This window comes from Mauremys reevesii, linkage group 24 (assembly GCF_016161935.1).
Source record: "Mauremys reevesii isolate NIE-2019 linkage group 24, ASM1616193v1, whole genome shotgun sequence".
Taxonomy (NCBI): Eukaryota; Metazoa; Chordata; order Testudines; family Geoemydidae; genus Mauremys; species Mauremys reevesii.
Genome location: NC_052646.1, coordinates 13,142,534 through 13,160,778, shown reverse-complemented (window position 1 = coordinate 13,160,778; position 18,245 = coordinate 13,142,534). Strand labels below are relative to the sequence as shown.

Here is an 18,245-nt window from a genome sequence, read left to right as displayed (position 1 = left end):
ATCACGTCTCCTGAATTGGAATCCATCTTTAACCTGGTGTTTTTCCATTGAGAAGGAGGGGTGGGAACCCAGAGGGACAAATGATTCCTGCCTTATGCAGAAGATATATAAGTGGGTGGAACAGAACAAAGGTGGTGGCCAACATGAGAAATCCCCTAGCTATCACCTGAGCTGGAACAAGGGCTGTACCTGGGGAAAGGATTGTGCCCAGACTAGGAAGGCGTCCAGTCTGTGAAAGAAACTTATTGAAACATCTCTGAAGGTGAGATTTTATCTGTATTGTTTTATTACTGTACTAGGCTTAGACTTGCATGTTTCATTTTATTTTGCTTGGTAATTCACTTTGTTCTGTCTGTTACTACTTGGAACCACTTAAATCCTACTTTCTGTATTTAATAAAATCACTTTTTACTTATTAATTAACCCAGAGTATGTATTAATACCTGGGTGGGGGGCAAACAGCTGTGCATATCTCTCTATCAGTGTTATAGAGGGAGAACACTTTATGAGTTTATTTGGGGTTTATTGGGGCTTATTTGGGGTTTGGACCCCATTGGGAGTTGGGCATCTGAGTGTTAAAGACAGGAACACTTCTTAAGATGCTTTCAGTTAAATCTGCAGCTTTGGGGCATGTGGTTCAGACCCTGGGTCTGTGTTGGAGCAAACTGGTGTGTCTGGCTCAACAAGACAGGGTGATGGATTCCCAGGCTGGCAGGGAAAGCAGGGGCAAAAGTAGTCTTGGCACATCAGTTGGCAACCCTAAGGGGGTTTCTGTGATCCAACCCATCACACAACCCATCTGATATATCTGTATGACCCACATGACACTTTGGAAATCTCCAGAATCTAAGCTTTCATTTTTGTTTGTTTGTTTTGTTTGTTTAAAATAATTTTTTGGCCTTTATGGCTGGAAGGAAAACCTTCCAAATGTGCCTCAAGTGTGACTAGTTCGGCAACATCTGCCTGAGTCTGCAGAGAGCCTGAAACGGTGACCCTCTAATGGTGTAAACTCCACTGCCCCTACTAAGCAAATCAGAGCATCAACTGTAAAGCCCATGGATAACACTTCAGTGACAACACTAGCTATTTATTCCCTGTGTGGCAAAAGTGCTTCCCCTACATAGAATTATAGGATCATAGGACTAGAAGGGACCTCGAAGGTCATCTGATCCCACCCCCTGCACTCATGGCAGGACTAAGTATTATCTAGACCATCCCTGACAGGTGTTGGTCTAACCTGCTCTTAAAAATCTCTAATGACGGAGATTCCACAAACTCCCTAGGCAATTTATTGCAGTACTTAACTACCCTGACAGTTAGGAAATTCTTCTTAATGTCCAACCTAAACTGCCCTTGTTTAAACTCATTGTTTCTTGTCCTATCTTCAGATGTTATCGAGAACAATTTATCTCCCTCATCCTTCTAACAATCTTTTATGTACTTGAAAACTGTTAGCATGCCCCCCCGCCCCGCTCTCAGTCTTCTCTTCTCCAGACTAAACAAATCCAATTTTTTAAATCTTCTCTCATAGGTCATGTTTTTTAGACCTTTAATCATGTTTGTTGCTCTTCTCTGGACTTTCTCCAATTTGTCCACATATTTCCTGAAATGTGGTGCCCAGAACTGGACACAATATTCCAGCTGAGGCTTAATCAGTGCGGCCACAGGGTGCTTTGGGAAGGGATTGCAATGCCTCATGGGGCAGGCACAGTGTCACATGATGCAGGTTTCCCAATCCTATGTTTCATGGGCATCCTACTACACTGTCAGCTGTTTTTCAACTGAAGTGTGTGGGGGGGGAGTGACAGTGTGTTTTGGGGGACAGAGAGTGTACCAGCATGTTGTCTTGTAAGTTCAGACAGAAGCAGGAACCAACCAGTCCTGAGGCAGGGGAGGGGGGTATCCCCGACATCAGCCCCCACCTCCCTCCCCAGCTCTCTGCACAGCAATCTGTCTGTCTGTCTCTCTCTCTCTCTCTCTCACACACACACACACACATCTTATTTTGGTCACTGCTGTATAGAAAGGATGTAGAGAAACTGGAAAGGATCCAGAGGTGAGCAACAAAGATAATCAAAGAGATGGAATGCAAGTGTTAGGCCTGAATGAAGATATAGCAGACAAAATAGGTATGCCAACCTGACTGAAGTCAGGCTAACAGAGGTTTCTGGGTAATCCCAGAGTGGAAAAATACTGAGAAGCAGCATTGTTTCACAAAGCCCTGGAAAAAGTGAGATAAGCCAGGGGTTGCATTCCTGACATAGTACCAGCTGTGCTGTGTTAGGAACAGTGTTTGAAGAACTGATAAGAAACCCTAGCATCCCACAGTTCAGATTCTTACTCCCTGGTTTAGTTATCGGCTTGTTTTAAACTCCCCTGCATTCCTAACTTTTGGTACTTGTTAAGATATTATTAACAATCTAATGCTGTAGACATAGTCTAGGCATGTGTGTATATTAAAAGTGTCTAGTTTCTAGTTGTTAGACAAAGGGGGGTGGGTTGTTCAAGTGAATGATGTATGACGTAATAAAACTGTCTATATAGGCTAATACTAAGCTGTAAAGAGTGGCTGGTTCTCTCAGGAGACGAGCTGCTCTCTATTGATGCATGCACTTGTCAATAAAAAGCTTTTGATCGGACCTTGCTGGTGTTGCCTGTCTCTCTGCAGTCAGACAACGAACTTCGCTGTCGGGGTTAGAGTCCCTGACACAAGTCAGATGAGTAAGGCTATGTTTTAGTCGCGGGTATTTTTAGTAAAAGTCATGGATAGGTCACGGGCAATTAACAAAACGTCATGGCCCCCTGACGTGTCCATGTCTTTTATAAAAAATACCTGTGATTAAATCTTACCTGCTGGAGGGGGCACCCTGAAGACTGCTGTTGCGGGGAGGAGTCCCTGCTGCTGTTGGGAGGAACTGCTGGGGGGGAGCTTCACGGGGTGATGTTTTGGCCGGGGGGGCAGCCCAGGCCCTGCTGCATCTGGAGTGGGGTGCAGCCTGAGGCCCTGCCACTGCTAGTCCAGGTGGGGGAGGCCTGGGTCCCCGCTGCCACCGCAGCTGGTCCCGGACCACTGCACCAGGGCAGCGCTGGGGACCAGCTGCCTGGGGCTGCCAGAGCAGTGCCTGGTGTGGCTGGCCCTGGGGCTTCCTCAGCTACTGGGCGGTTCTCGGGTCAGCTGCACCAGAACTGCAAAATTCACGGATGTTATGGAAAGTCACAGAAGCCATTACTTCCATGACCTCCATGAATGATTCGCAGCCTTACATATGAAGGAATTGGGTATGTTTAGTTTGCAAAAGAGGAGATGGGGGGGATATGATAGCAGTCTTCAAACACGTAAAAGGCTGCCATAAAAAAGATGGAGGGCAGGACAAGAGGCAACAGGTTCAAACTACAGTAGAGCAGATTTAGATTAAATCAGGAAAAACTTTCTAAACAAAAGAAGAGCAGAACAATGGAAGCAACTGTTTAGCAAGGTTGTAGAATGGGTTTCACAGGAAGTTTTCATCCATCTTGGAGGATTTAGACACATCATGGCATTATGGCAGGGGATTAGATTAGATGACCCTTGAGGTCCCTTCTAACTCTATGGTTCTATGACTCTATGTGTGGGATAAGCATCCCATCACACCTTGGTCATTTTAACAGATCAAATGAGGCAAGGATTGGGGCTGAAGCAGCTTGTGTAGAGAACTGGGGGTTGCTACAGAGAATGAGATACGAAGAAAAGGATGAAGGAGATTCACACAGACAGGTCAGGAAAAGAGAATCAGAAACAGGAAGATGCAGAAAATGGAGGGAAAAAAGGGCAGAAATATATCTGAACCTCAAATGGAGCAAATTTTCTCACTGTACAAGGAACAGAAAAGGAAGGAAATGAATAATAAATACATAAATTAAAAATTAGTTCCTTCTAGAGATGTGCAAATAATAGATTAGTAATTATGAAAAATTAGGGAAAAAAGTGTTTCAGTCTAACTGGAAAAAAAATCACATTTTTTGGTGAAAAGTGGAAAGAAAATTGTTTCAGATCAAACAAACCGTTTTTCACTTTTTAAAATATTTGAAATTTGAAAAAAATAAAATTAAAGGAAATTTTGATACAAAACATCATTTCAAATGGAAAAACGGAAATGTTTTATTTCAAAAATGTTGAAACAAAACCTTTCAGGTTTTTTAGATTTTTTTTTCTCGGCCAAAATAAGTTGCCAAAACTGATGCAAATTCATGAAAGGTTTCAGTGCACAGAATCTGCATTTTTCATCAAACAAATGTTTTGGATGAAAATTTTTGCCCAGCTCTGGTTAAGAACATAAGAACAGACATACTTAGTCTGACCAATGGTCCATCTAGCCAGATATCCTGTCTTCCGACAGTGGGCAATGCCAGGTGCTTGCAAGTGAATGAACAGAAAAGAGCAATCATTGAGCGATCCATCTCATTGTCCACTCCCAGCTTCTGGTAGTCAGAGGCTAGGGATACCCAGAGCATGGGGTTGCATTCCTGGCCATCTTGGCTAATAGTCATTGATGGATCTATACTCCAGGAACTTATCTATCTCTTTTTTGAGCCCCATTATAGTTTTGGCCAAAATCTTCTGGCAATGAGTTCCACAGGTTGACTGTGCACTGTGCGAAGAAGTATTTCCTTTTGTTTGTTTTAAACCTGCTGCCTATTAATTTCATTGAGTGACCTCTGGTACTTGTGTTATGTCAAGGAATAAATTATACTTCCTTATTCACTTTTTCCACACCATTCATGATTTTCTAGATCTCCATCATATGCCCCCTTAGTCACCTCTTTCCCAAGATGAAAAGTACCAGTCTTTTTAATCACTCCTCATCTGGAAGCTGTTTCACACTCTTAATCATTTGTGTTGCCCTTCTCCGTACCTTTTCCAATTCTAATATAACTCTTTGAGATGGGGAGTTCAGAACTGCATGCAGTATTCAAGGTGTGGTTACTAAATAAAGACTATATTCTCCCTCTGACCTCTGTGCAAACCTCTGATAGGCCATTCTGCTGTGCATATTGGGGAGTATACAGTCCTCAATTTACACTGTGACACATGCACCATAACTAAATATAGAATTCAGCCCTCTACTGAGACCTGTGATCTATGCCACCTACTCCCATTGATTTCAATGGAGTCATGATTTCACCTCTATTATCTACCTTCTAGAGGAGGGACAGTCTTCTCCCATGCATCTTCTAACACCTGAAACAACCGTCCCACCCAGGGCCGGCTCCAGACCCCAGCGCGCCAAGCGCGCGCTTGGGGCGGCATTTTGCCTGCAGGGCGGCAGCCAGCTCCGGCGGACCTTCCGCAGTCATGCCTGCGGGAGGTCCACCGGAGCCGCGGGACCAGCGGACCTCCCGCAGGCATGACTGCGGATGCTCCGCCGGAGCCGTGGACCAGAGAACCCTCCGCAGCTGCGGGAGGTCCACTGGAGCCGCAGGACCAGCGGACCCTCCGCAGTCATGCGTGCGGGAGGTCCGCTGGTCCTGCGGCTCCGGTGCACCTCCCGCAGGCATGACTGCTTGGGGCAGCCAAATTCCCTGGTCCCACCTTGTCCAAGGTTAGAAACGTCACCTGAAAACATCTTTCTTCCCATTTGCCTGTGTTTTTCTCTCTCACATCCCCTGATTCTAGGATACCATTTGTGTGAAAGACACTATGCCAAATCAGCGTGTGTTAGAAGGTGCAGTCCTGAAATCGGAGACTTACCCGGACTTTCCCAACTTCCCTCTTGTAGATGGAGATGTTGTACCCGTAGACATAGATTTTGGTCACTCGTAGAAAGGAAATAGCCTGGCTGCCCCTGTTATCATTCTTCTCATCGATGGTAAAGGGCTCCAGGGAGCGGTCGGTCCCACAGTACTTGGCAATGGTGTAGGTACAGGTGCCCTGAAAGTCAAACTTCAGGCCATCAAAGGTGTGATAATGTGGGTCCCCCCAGCCCCAGCAAGTTCCCACGTAGTCAGGAACACATGTTGCGTGGCCATCCTCTGTCTTGCACGTCTCCTTGGTCCGGCATTTCAGGGTTTGGCAGGTTTCTGAAAGGAGAAAGCCCAGTTACATCAACAGAGTGGGGGACTCAAGTCAAGTGTCTAGGCCAGGGGAGCAAGATCTGCCACGGGCACAGCATTCATGCAGAACCAACTGAACCAACCAAGGCATGCTGAGGATACTCAACAGAGCTTGGCTTGCTGCAGGCTCTGGTCCCAGTCCAGCTAAACACTCAACCATGTGAGCAGTTCCATTGAAATAAGACGGTTACTCACCGTTGTAACTGTTGTTCTTCGAGATGTGTTGCTCCTATCCATTCCAGTTAGGTGTGCGCGCCGCGCGTGCACGGCTCTTCGGAACATTTTTACCCTAGCAACACTCGGTGGGTCGGCTGGGCGCCCCCTGGAGTGGCGCCGCTATGGCGCAGGATATATACCCCTGCCGACTCATCCGCCCCTCAGTTCCTTCTTGCCGGCTACTCCGACAGTGGGGAAGGAGGGCGGGTCTGGAATGGATAGGAGCAACACATCTCGAAGAACAACAGTTACAACGGTGAGTAACCGTCTTTTCTTCTTCGAGTGATTGCTCCTATGCATTCCAGTTAGGTGATTCCCAAGCCTTACGTAGGCGGTGGGGGTCAGAGTTAGATGTTGCAGTATGCAAAACTGTTGAGCCAAAGGCTGCATCCTCTCTGGACTCTTGGGCCAATGAGGCAAAGGTGTGGACCGAGGGCCAGGTAGTTGCACGACACATCCCCTGAAAGGGTACGTGAGCCAGGAAGGCAGCAGAGAATCCTGAGCCCTGGTGGAATGTGAAGTAAGGTGGCTCTATGGAACATGGGCCAAACACAGGAGGTGTGGATGCACGACGTCATCGAAGACGAAATCCTCTAGGAGACAGGCATGCCCCTCGTCCGGCACGCCAGCACGACAAAGATTTGGGGGCGTTACGAAAGGGCTTTGTCCGCTCGATATAGATTGCGGATGCCCTACGGACGTCTAGGGAGGGCAATTGTTGCTCTCCTTGCTATAAGTGAGGCTTCGGAAAGAAGACCGGAAGGAAGATATCCTGGATGATATGAGAGGCTGACACCACCTTTAGGGAGGAAGGCCGGACGTGGTCACAACTGCCCTTGTCCTTGAGAGACACAGTATACCGTGGGTCCATCGTGAGCGCCTGAAGCTCAGAGACTCGTCTGGCCGATGGAAAGGCTACAAGGAAAAACTGTCTTCCAGGACAGATATGTCAGCGAGCATGTCGTCAGTGGCTCGAATGGGCAATCATAAAAACTGGTTAGAACCAGGTCGAAGACCCAGGGTTTGGCGGGGGCCAACTGGGGGGGGCATAACGCTCCAAGCCCTTGAGGAACCTAGAAACCACAAGGTGTAAGAATACGGAGCAGCCACTCTCCGCTGGGTGGAAGGGAGAGATGGCTGCCAAGAGTGCCCTTAATGAGGACCGCGCCAGGTGCTGCTGTTTGAGAGACCAGAGGTAGTCCAAGACGGAATGGATCGGGACCTCGGCAGGAGAAACATTGTGCGTTTCGTAGCAGCAGGAGAAACACTTCCACTCTGCCAGATACATCAACCGAGTGGAAGATTTCCTACCACCCAGGAGAATTCTGTAGAACCGAGGCAGAACAATGTAATTCGGATCGGTTTAGCCACGCAGCAGCCATGCTGTGAGGTGCAGGGATTACAAGTCTGGGTGGTGAAGCTTGCCGTGATCCCGCGTTATGGGGTCTGGGCAAAGAGGTAGGGAAATAGGGTTGGCTACCAACAGGGGTAGCAACCTGGTGTACCAGTGCTGCCTGGGTTACGCTGGAGCGATCATGGTCGGGTGCGCTCCGTCCCTGCGGAGTTTTAGCAGGACCCTGTGAACCAGCGGGAACGGTGGGAAATCATACAGCCGATGGCTCATTCATGGCATCAGAAAACCCCTCCAAGACTGAGCCCGGGGAGAGGCTTTGGAATGAGGAGAACTTCTCTCTCTTTTCGCTCTCGTGGGAGCGAAGAGGGCTAAGTGGGGAAAGACCCACTTCCGAAAAACGGAATGAATAATGTCCGGAGGAAATGACCACTTGTGAGACAGGAAGGATCTGCTGAGGCGATCTGCCAGCTGAAACGCCTGGTATACAAGGCAGACTGCTCTCAGCTCTCGGACCTTGATGTGTAAGGCCAGCTCTTGAGCCAACCGAAGGCCGTGAGTGCGAAACTGACCCAGGTGAGCACCCAGCCGAGAGATGGGGTGTCTGTCATGAGGGTCCCCGAGGGGTTAATGGAACAGCCTGCCTGGATACACCAGGGAGGGCGCTGACTCCCGGTCGAGGGAGCCTAGGATGCTCGGGGGGAACGAGACGACCAGGTGTATGCTATCTCTGCCCAGGTGGTACACCAAGGTGAGCCACGATTGAAGTGGACGGAGGCGAAGCCTGGCACATAGGCGGCAGGTTTGTATAATTTTTGGTGGGGCCCAAAATGGTGGTGCCCCCCCCGCTCCCGCCCTGTAAGCCGATATAAAATGAAGCTACAACGCGTCAGCGCCACAAGATTACAAGGGTCAATTAAAAGTGGAAAGTCAGAAGCAGCACTTGCCTACTTCAATATACAGTATTATATTTTGTTGTACCTGTTGTGATGAAGTGGGAATGTTCTTAATATTTTCTCTGAATACTGTGTGGGTGCCTCAGTTTCCCCTGCAAGATGCCAACTGAAGGTGTTGGGGACAAAGAGATCAGGTGGCCTCCTTGTCCGGAAGAGACACAGAGGCCAGAGGAGGGAGTGTCAGTTTGGAGCTGGCTGGGGAAATGGGGAGAGACTCAGAACTTGGTTCTGGGCTCCCACCCCAAGATGGACCTGACCGAGGGTTCTGTTTTCTGTACCAACAAGCTCTGTTTAAACTGTGTTCCCATCATCTCATAAACCTTCTGTTTTACAGTCTGGCTGAGAGTCACATCTGACTGCCGAGTTGGGGTGCAGGGACCTCTGGCTGCCCCAGAACCCCGCCTGGGCGGACTCACTGCGGAAAGTGCATGGTGTGGAAGGGCATGCTGAATGCTCTGAGGTCAGACCCAGGAAGGTGTAAGCTTCTTGCCCTGGAGACAGTCTGCTCAGAGAGGAGGCTCCCCCAGAGTCCTGACTGGCTTTGAAGGAGTGGTTCCAGAGCATCCCAGCATCTCCTTCCACCCCATGCACTTCTCAGAAGTCCACACAGGCACTAACACTCCCTCCTCTGGCCTTTGTCAAGAAGGCTAACATCATTTTGGGCTGTATAAGTAGGGGCATTGCCAGCAGATCGAGGGACATGATCATTCTCCTCTATTCAACATTGGTGAGGCCTCATCTAGAGTACTACGTGCAGTTTTGGGCCCCACATTGCAAGAAGGATGTGGAAAAATTGGAAAATCCAGTGGAGGGCAACAAAAATGATTAGGGGGCTGGAGCACATGACTTCTGAGGAGAGGCTGAGGGAACTGGGATGGTTTAGTCTGCAGAAGAGAAGAATAAGGGAGGATTTGATAGCTGCTTTCAACTACCTGATAGGGGGTTACAAAGAGGATGGATCTAGACTGTTCTCAGTGGTAGCAGAGGACAGAACAAGGAGTAATGATCTCAAGTTGCAGTGGGGGAGGTTTAGGTTGGATATTAAGAGAAACTTTTTCACTAGGAGGGTGGTGAAACACTGGAATGGGTTACCTAGGGAGGTGGTGGAATCTCCTTCCTTAGAGGTTTTTAAGGCCCGGCTTGACAAAGCCCTGGCTGGGATGATTTAGTTGGGAATTGGTCCTGCTTTGAGCGAGAGGTTGGACCTTATGACCTCCTGAGGCCCCTTCCAACCCTGATATTCTATGATACTCTAAACTGACCACCAAATTTAAGTTGCGTGTTTTTCCGGTCAGGTGAGGACTCTGGGGCAGGGCTGGGGATAAGAAACTTGGGGTGCAGACAGGCTGCCCCAGGGCTAGGGCCAAAGAGGACTCCTCCACCCTCCTGGCAGCAGCAAGCTCCAGGAGGGACCCTCCTCTCCCCGCAGTTCACTGCACATGCTCCTAGGGTCCCTCTCAGGTCCAGAAGGCCCACTTGGCTCCCCTATGGTGGGTACCGAGGGGGGAGGTTGCCATCACGTATGGCCTCCCCTGCTGCCACCCCTCACCATAGCCTCACTGGGGATGGGGCTGCCCCTTGCCCAGCATGGTGCAGGAGTGGGGACTGCAGGGTGGTAGCTGGGAAGGGGCACAGTATCACAAAATTCACCTAAGCCCCAGCTGCACAGGTCTAGGAAGCTCCCCTCCCCAGTGGTGTAGCCAGGTTCTAACATCAGGGGGAGCAAACATATTCAATTACTAAAAAAGATGCCAGCCAACATATCCAATTACTAATCAGGTAGTTCTATAACAGGCTGCCCTGACCCCATCACCCCCTGAAGCACAAGGTAGGGGTAGGCACCACCATGTTGTGCAACAAACACTTGACAAAATTACTGGACTTAGTGATGGACAATGCAGGCAGGTGGGTATTATGTCATTCAATCATTCAACCCATAAAATTGCACACATTTTGCCTCAGTGAAATTAAATATCCAGAGAATTACTGGGCCTGTGATGATGATGATGACCAGGGCTTGCTCACCTGTGGCTCCCCCTCCCTGTGCTGTGGAGGCACAGCCAGGCAGGTCTGCATCTGCAGGCAGGCACCCTGCCTCAGGTGCAGCTCCCATGGACCCTGCTAGCTACTAGACTGGGAGCCTCCCGGCAAATGGAATGGGCTGGGCTGGGCTGGGCTGGGGGGCGGAAGGCAAAGGGGGAGATTGTAGGGAGCTTTGGAGGAGGGGAGGCAGTGGGGGAGGGGAGTGGGCTGGCACAAAGGGGAGGGCTCTTTGGAGAGGAGTGACGGGCACAGGGGTCATTGGGAGTCTCTCGAGGGGGCAGAGGGTTGTGTGGGTCTCTGTGGGGCAGGGGGCTGTGATGGGCGGAGCCAGCTGCAACCTGGGTCTGCTCTGCGGGGGGTGTTGCTATAGTCCCCTCAGGAAGCCCCTCCCCCATCCTGTGTATTTTATACCAGCCCCGGGGTGCCCATTGCTGCTCCTTTCCCCACCCACGACTCCATCTGTCTGTCCCCACATCTCCCCCGGCTGTGTCCATCTGTCTGTCCCACAACCCCCTGGCTGTGTCCTTGTGTTGGTCTGTCCCACCACCCCCGGCTGTGTGTGTCTGGCTGCCCCCACCACCCCTGGCTGTGTGTGTCTGTCCCCCTTCCCCCCCGCTGTGTGTGTCTGTCCCACAACCCCCTGGCTGTGTCCTTGTGTCTGTCTGTCCCACAACCCCCGGCTGTGTCTGGCTGTCTGGCTGCCCCCCACTGTGTGTGTCTGTCCCACAATCCCCAACCCCCTGACTGTGTCTGTTTGTCCCCACCAACTCCCGGCTGTGTCTGTCTGTCTATCTGCTCCCTGCTGTGTGTGTCTGTCCCACAACCCCCAACCCCCGGGCGGTGGCGGTTTGTCCCCACCAACCCCACTCCCCGGCTGTGTCTGTCTGTCTGTCTGCCCCCGCTGTGTGTGTCTGTCCCACAACCCCCAAGCTGTGTGTGTTTGTCCCCACCAACCCTCCCCTCCCCGGCGGTGTGTGGGTGTATGGCCGCCCCCACAGCACCCAGGCTGTGTCTGTCTGTCCGTCCCCCCCCCTGTGTGTGTCTGTCCCACAACCCCCTGGCTGTGTGTGTTTGTCCCCACCAACCCCCCCTCCCCGGCTGTGTGTGTCTGGCTGCCCACAGCTCACCGTCTGTGTCTGTCTGCTGCTCACAATGCCCAGGGCTCAGCCGCTGCCTGTGGCTCGCTCCCCCTCCCTGCTGTGGAGGCGCGGCCAGGCAGCTCCGGCACCGCCCCCGGCAGCTCCCATTGGCTGGGGTTCCCAGCCAATGGGCTGGGAGTCCAGTCGCTCCTGAGGCCCCTCCCGGGAGCTGCCGCTGCGGTGAGTGACAGCGCCGGGTGTAGCAACGTGGGGACCCCCAGCACAGGGCCTGGGGCCCAAACATTGGTGGGGCTGAGCCCAGCTCCTGGATTATTGGTGGGGTCTGGGCCCCACGGGCACATATAACTCGCCGCCCCTGGCCTGGCATGTTTGGTTGCAAACGTGCAGACAGCCATGTGACTCAGGAAACCTAGGCAAGTGCGAGCCAAAGTTGTCGGGAAGGTCCATAGACCTTGTACAATTGTTACCATCGCATGAAACCGAGGCTGAGGTAAGCGGGCTCTGGTGAGACTGGAGTCCAGGATGGCCCCAATGAATTCTATTCCCTGTGTGGGAACCAGAGTGGATTTTACTATTGATCATCAGGCCTAGACACAGGAATAGGTCCGTGTCGATGCCCACATGACCGGTAACATGGGCCCGGAGGTCCCTTGAATGGGCCAATTGTCTAGATACGGCGAACGTGTATCCGACGGTGGCGAAGAGAGGCGGCGACTACAGCCATGCACTTTGAATACACTTGGGCTGTATAGAGGCCAACCGGGAGGGCCGCATACTGGAAACGCCGGTAGGCCCCCAACCGGGGGTACCTTCTGTGTGGAAGAGAAATGGCGATGTGAAAATACGTGCCCTTCATATCGAGGACGGCATACAGTCTCCGGGATCCAAGGATGGGATGACGGTCCCCATGGGTACCATGCGGAACTTATCTGCATCGTGAACTTGTTGAGGTCCCGCAGGTCTAGGATAGGACTGAGACCTCCCTTCGCCTAGGGGATTAGGTTTCGTCCTTCGTCCTGTATAGCTCCGATGAAGAGGAGCGTCCGCACCTGTTGCGAGAGGAATCGCTCGTGAGAGGGGTCCCTAAGAGGGACGAGGATGGGTAGGCTTTTGCCCCATTGGTGGTTAGAAGGACCTTAATTTTGGCTCCTTTGGGGGCCTGATTGACGCCTACAACCACGTAAGTGACTCCTGCTGGCAAAGTCCTGTCTTTGTCTAGGCACAGGGTAAGAGCAGTGAGGCTGGGGACGGAAAGGTCGGCGCTAAAGCACCGGCGTGTGCATGCCGAGAGAGAGCGCAAAGTGACCCTGCTGCCCTTCAGGCTTTGCAGCCTAGGGCCCTTTTTTCCCAGAGAACAGGCCTTTGCCATTGAAGGGCAAGTCCTGTATAGTGTACAGCAGCTGCGAGGGAAGGCTCGATAACTGGAGCCATGAAATGCGCCTCGTGGCAACACCCGAGGCCAGGGTCGTGGCAGCGGAGTCAGCTGCATCCAACGAGACCTGGAGGGAAGCTCTAGCCAGCTTCTTCCTCCGTTCCAGGAGGGCATCGAACTCTTGAGAGGAGTTCTGAAGAACCGACTCTGTAAATTTGCCCACCGCCACCCATAGTAGCGGCTAAGCAGGGCTTGCTAGTTTGCTACACAAAGTGGCAGGGCCCCCGCCGAGTACATCTTACGGCCCAGTAAGACCCTTCGCCTAGCCTCCTTGGCTTTAGGGGCTGGTGCCTGCTGGCCATGGCGTTCCATCCCATTGAGGGACTGGACAAAAAGGGAGCAGGGGTGGGTAGATGTACCTATAGGTACTCGTACACCCTGGATGATACCATGCACTTGTGTTCCGATCAGAGGAGGGCCCGAGGAGTATGTTCCTGCCCCCGCCTCATCTGGGGAGGAGGCAGAAGAAAGGCCACGGACAAGCGGGTCCTGTGTGGGCTCACGCTCCTGGACGACCTCCTGATCCGGTGGGATCTGGGAACCCGGTGGCTGAACCGGGGCTTGCTCCGTACCGGTCGGAGGGGGACGGCTAATTGTCGCCTCTGGCACCCAGAGCTCAGATGGAACGGAGCGAGATGGGAGCACCGGTATGCCTCTGGCATGGTAGTACGCCCAAGGTGACTAGAAGGACCACTGATAGGTCTCCTGGAAGACTCTGGAGGGCACATCGTAAAACAGAGTGCTGCGCATATGAAGTGTCCACACGTGGTAACACTGATGCGTGGCTGGATGGTCCTGAAGGAGCTGAAGAGCCTTTGGTACAGTCTCCTTCACTAACTGACGTCGCTTGACGCGGCACCGGGGATCGGTACCGGGAGACATACCGGTACCGAGAACGGGACCTGCCACCGGAGCTGTGCCGGGCAGTCGACCGAGAGCGCGAGACTTGATGTCCAGCGGGATCAGTGCCGAGTGTATCGGGCCAGCGAACGGGACGCTGACCGGTGCCGCGAGTACTAAAGGTACCGAAATAGAGAACGGTGCCGAGACTGCGAGCGGCGTCGGGACCTCGATTGGTGACGGGACCAAGAACGTCTGCGGGACCGCGATCGGGAATGGTGCCGCTCTGCGGTACCGACGCAGGGTGGCATGAGCAAGACAGGCTCGCCGATAGACAATATAACCCGCACCGGCGGTGTCGGGGGTTAAAGCAGCGCGGACTCTGCCCTTGCCATCGACTCCCTCGCTGTGGAAATGTTTCCAGCGTGGAGGGAATAGTGAGCTCAACCACAGCTCACCCCGGGGAGCGTTCAGGTGCTGGACTCGACAGCTCTTGCGGGTCCGGAGTCTACGGTGCTGATACTGTCGGTGCCACAGCAGGTACCGGTGCCGGGCAGTACGACATAGTAGAGCGCTCGGGCTGCGGAGCAGGCGGCTCGGACGCAGCTTAAAAGCGAGCTTGACCACGGTTTGTACCGGGGAGCTTTCCAGCACCGGACTTGACGGCTCTTGCATGGCTGGAGTTAACGGTGTGGATACTGTCGGTGCCGCGGCAGACATCGGTGCCGGGCGAACTGACTGAGCATAGCGCTCGGCTGCGGAGCAGGCGGCTCGGACGCAGCTTCATAGCGAGCTCGACCATGGTCCGTACCGGGGAGCTTTCCAGCACCGGACTCGACGGCTCTTGCCTGGCCGGAGTTAATGGTGCAGATATAGTCGGTGCCGCGGCAGACATCGGTGCCGGGCGATCCGACTGAGCGTAGCGCTCGGCTGCGGAGCAGGCGGCTCGGACGCAGCAAGTATATTGTGCCTCTTCATCCTCCAGGAGAGGGAACCATGCCGAGTGGACGTCGGAGCCAGCGAGGGCCAGTACCAGGAGGCCTTGGCGGTACCGGCGATCCGGTGCCGAGGGAGCGCTCCTTGAAGACTAACCAGTGCTCGGCGCCGAGAGCGGAGAGCTACCTCCCTCACGAGCTGCTTGCGAAAGTCCCGCTCCCCTTTGTTCTCGGATTAAAGGCCTCACAAATGCGGCACTTATCTGTTAGTTGAGATTCCTCGAGGCACTTAAGAGAGGATCTCTAGTCGGCATCGGCTTGTGGCCGGCCGAGCAGTGTAAAACCCTGTGGACCGGGCATCGGACCCGGCACCGGGAGAAGGGAAGGAGATAAACCCCGAACCCCTGAAAATAAATACTATACTACAAACAAATAAAGTTAACTACAACTATCAACATCTGAACTATATACTAAACGAGAGAAACTACGAGTAGCTAGGGAAGTGGAGGTCAGCTAAGCCGCGCTCCACTGTTCCAACGGCCGTCACGGGCGGGAAGAAGGAACTGAGGGGCGGATGGGTCGGCAGGGGTATATATCCTGTGCCATAGCGGCGCCACTCCAGGGGGCGCCCAGCCGACCCACCGAGTGTTGCTAGGGAAAAAATGTTCCGAAGAGCCGTGCACGCGCGGCGCGCACACCTAACTGGAATGCATAGGAGCAATCACTCGAAGAAGAACAATGAGGTTACTCACATGTTTAAAGTTAGGCATGTGCTTAAATGCTCCTGGTTCTGATCCAGCACACCCTCAATAACCCATTGCTGTGGCACTGAAGTAATTGGCTAATTCCCACTGATTCCTTTGGGAGCGGCATTTCAGTCCATACATCAGTGAGCAGGCCTGCCGACAGCATGCGGGGGAAGGGGGCAGTTTCCCAAGGGCCCAGGCAATTTAAAAGGGCCAGGGGGCCCCTGGCTGCAGCTGCATAGCAGCCAGGAGCCCCAGGCCTTTTTAAATCATCCAGGTGGGCCGCAGGGCTCCTAGGCACATGGGGGTGGTACTGACGACAGCGAAGGCAGCCAGGCAGGCATGTGGAAGCCCTGGCCATGCCAGAAGAACACACCCACCAGCACAGCTGCCCTGGGGCCCGGAATTGCTGTCAGCGGGCGTGTCAGTGAGAGCCACACATGCTAGATGTTAAATTCTGAGAGTTGTAAGCACCTTTGACTCCCATGTATTTCAATGGAAGAAAATGTTTATCTCCTGGATCCCCCTTCCTAATACCTGGATCGCCCACAGCTTTGTTCTTATGCTGTTTCACTCTGAAGATCACTAGAAATGTTCCACAGACTCCTATGGCCCATAGACAATGAACTACACCATTGCCTGCTTGCTAGATACATTGCACTTAAAGCCAAATTGCAGATAAGATACCTGTGTCTATCATGCTTTCAGGCTTGCGAGTTCTTCGAGGAGACTACTAGGGTACACTTAACCAAACAAAGGAAACCCTGCAGAATAGGGGGAGCTCTACTCTAAGAATCAGTGCAGACCCCAAAGCCCCAGAAACCTGGATATTCCCATCCCCATGCTCAGGTCACTCGCTGTCCCCTCCATCAACAGGGTAAACTGTCAGATTAGTCCCATTGCCACCTGCTTTGACAGAATACCAACCTCGAGATTCATCACAGCTGGATGGCGTCCTCCAGTCATAGACAGTGACTCCATGGTCCCTGCAGGAGTCTGCATAGGCCTCCAGCGATGCACACAGAATGGTCTTCTTCCCCTCATTCAGACACACGTCGTAGATGCAGTTGTCAAAGACGTCGTCGGGGCTCACCCTGGAGTGACAGTCTCTAAAGGGCCCTTCCGGTGCTTTACTGATCACCCCGCAGTGACTGTCATCCCCATACAGCTCTCTTTTGCTCTCATCACACACTGGGCAAGTCTCTTGGCAATAATGCCAGCAAAAGGGGTCCCGGTCTTGGACTTTCCAACTGGAAACCCAGCCCACGATGGAGGAGACTTTGATGCCGTTGGAGGACATCATGTCGTCTTCTGGGTTCTGGTTGAAGTTCCCACAAAGACCGCACATGGCACCATAATAGCTGCTGGGGAGGGTGATTTCCAGATGCCAGTTCTTGTTGTACCCCACCCGGAGGCCAACGTCCGTCTGCATGATGATGCTGAGGCCTTTCTGATATAGTCTGATTTTACCGTCTTTCAGCGTCACCGGGAGACGGGTGATCACACCATTTAGCTAGAGACAGACAGGAGGGGAGAAACACGGAGGGCATTATTCTTCTTTCATCCTCACTTGCTATTACTCCAACTGTAGCCTCACCATTCATTTTGGCTGTTATTCATTGTCACTCTAACCAGCAGCAAGTAAAATAAACGTCAAATATTAAATCACTGTTTACCCATTCCTTACTCAAGAAGAACAACTGAAATCAATCCCTGAATAAACATAGTATTTATCTAGCTTCACTATCTACCTACAGTATCTGTTTCCAGAATTCCCTATATCTCTACATAGATTCTACCTATCTGAGATAGCTATCAATCTAGCCACAAAGTCTTGGTTTTGCTATCTATCTATCTATCTATCTATCTATTATAAGGTTTTCAAACATACAGACGAGATGTATTTATGTACTCGTATTGCCCACATAACATATTCAGCTGACAACATCTGTTTGGGATTCTGTTTGTGTGAGACACTACACAAAAGTACTGTGCTTTGTACGTACTTTGTAAGTGCCAGAGCCCTGAGCTGGGAGACTCACCCGGACTTTGCCAACTTCCCTCTTGTACATGGAGATGTTGTACCCATAGATGTAGACGTTGGTCACTCGCAGAAAGGAGATATCCTGGCTCTCCCTATTGGCGTTCTTCTCATAAATGGTGAAAGGCTCCAGGGTGGCGTCGCTCCCACAGTATTTGGCCAGGGTGTAGGTGCAGGTGCCCTGGAAGTCAAACTTCAGACCATCAAACGTTTGATAGTTCATGCCCCCTGAGCCCAAGCAGGTTCCCATGTAGTCAGGAATACATGATGTGTGGCCATCCTCAGACAAGCATGTCTCTTTGGTTCTGCATTTCAAAGCATTGCAGGCATCTGAAAGAAAAAAATTTGGACATATCAACATGGCAGGGAACTCAAGTCCAGCATCTAGGCTCCTAAGCATTACAGTAGTATAAATAATAATAATAATCTATATATAATAAAGCAGTAAGGCATGTACCTATGGCATGCCAAGAGTCCTAGAACATTCTGAGTTAG

At 51.9% G+C, this 18,245-nt stretch overlaps 1 pseudogene; it reads right to left on the bottom strand.

The window, feature by feature from the left end:
* The window catches only part of LOC120390519, a 101,866-nt pseudogene that overhangs the window by 16,859 nt on the left and 66,762 nt on the right, over positions 1-18,245 (bottom strand).